Raw genomic sequence first — 1,737 nt, 5'->3', positions numbered from 1 at the left:
CTGACAGCACATCCAGATCTGGGAGGGCGCGGAGGCCGAGTGCCGGGCAGTGCTTCTTCCAATGTGAAAAAGTCTTCCATGCAAACTCCACTCTTTAAAAGTGGGTAATCCCATCTGTTTCCCTAAAAGACTGAAGTGGAGGCTGTCATTCTGAGATGTTATGGAAGCAAGTCCACAATTACTCAATGTTTTAACTTCCTTGTGGAAATGTCTGCATGTGTGAGACTTGAAGACGCAACAAGTTGGCTCTGTGATTTCAAACCTTTTCTTCCAGTTCTCCAATTAGGGACAAGAAGTTGTGAACTAGAAAGTTGACTAAAAAATTTGAGTCTTTATAGGGAAAAGTCTGCATGAATGTAATACCTTGAAGGATCTTAAAGTGAATGAATTTTGAAGAAAAATGCTCCGTTTCAATGAGTGTGGTGATTTGTAGGATTGTCTTGGATGGACGGGCTAATGGATACATTCCCACCAGAGCAAGAATCATCCATGCTTGAAAATTTAGAAGACAAATTTTATGGAGGAAAGCTCATCGTGGCTGTTCATTTTGAAAACTGTCAGGATGTATTTAGCTTTCAAGTATCTCCTAATAGGTATCCTATATAAAAAGTAAACAATCTGGTAATCCAAAAACATTTGCCTATCATGGGAAAGATGATTAAGTTAGTCTCTACGACTAGATGTATGTGGAGAGTGGAACAGCCTCTAATTCAGTTCCAGTACATAGGGAACTGTATCATGAACAGACCCCTACCCCAATTTATATTTATAGAATGCTACAAGATAAAGATATATGAACTGTAATGAATGCCATAGAGGCTGTTATGAATCGAGATTCATCCAATGTTGCTCTTCCTTGATCACCAACTCACTGCCATCAAAGTCGACGTTGACGCATGTCGACCTACTGTGGGTTTGTGAGACTGTAACTGTTTACAGGAGTAGAAAGTCCTGTCTTCCTCCCGTGGAGCTGCTGGTGGTTTCGAAATGCCGACCATGCAGATCGCAGCCCAACGCATATCCACTACACCACCAGGGCTTCTCTTTATCACCAAAGAAAACACAACTTACGGCTCATGTTTGGGAAAATATCCACCCTTTCCAAATTGTTTTGATTAAGGGAAATAGACCTAACACAGAAGAAAGTGTAGAAGTTCACATCAGGGCTGGTCTTTTTCATGGTACTGAGCCCCTGAATAAGACAATCATAAGCCCAGAGACATCAGAGGGAAATGATCACATTTGGAATGAATCACAGGAAATTTGATATCAATCCTGGTGACTTGCCAAGAATAGCTAGATTGTGTTTTGCTGTTTATACAATTTTGTATAAAGTAAACACAGAGAAATCAACAAAACTACTAGTTCCCTCTAAATATCAAGCCATCAGGAAGGCTGGAAAGGGGCATTCTCCTGGAAGCTGGATAAACACAATGATACTGTACTTAAAGGGACAGTTGTGATCTGGAGACATATTAATGCACAGCTGGTCTCCATCTCCTGATGAACCGGAAGAAGGGGAAGTGGGAATCGTTCAAACAAGTCCATATAATGAAATGCAACAGGTTTGCCTATTAAGCTCCCAGAAAAAATGTTTAATCTCATTATTGTCCCCCATTTGATAGGATTATTGAAAAGGCTGCTAAACTTGCAAGCAGTGATAGAGCTAATGTATCAAGTCGAGGTGGAAAGAAGTGTCTTACTGTATGAAGGAAATCCTGGCTAGGAATCCCTTAT

General features: G+C 40.6%; 1 pseudogene; it reads left to right on the top strand.

Moving 5' to 3' along the window:
- The first annotated feature begins 155 nt into the window (after nt 1–155).
- LOC101659752 overlaps nt 156–1,737 on the top strand; it is a 2,982-nt pseudogene continuing 1,400 nt past the window's right edge.

Source organism: Echinops telfairi, unplaced genomic scaffold (assembly GCF_000313985.2).
Source record: "Echinops telfairi isolate 266 unplaced genomic scaffold, ASM31398v2 ScPeMD7_7;HRSCAF=31, whole genome shotgun sequence".
NCBI lineage: Eukaryota > Metazoa > Chordata > Mammalia > Afrosoricida > Tenrecidae > Echinops > Echinops telfairi.
Note: the sequence above shows the minus strand (reverse complement) of the source record. Positions and strands in the feature narration are given on the sequence as shown.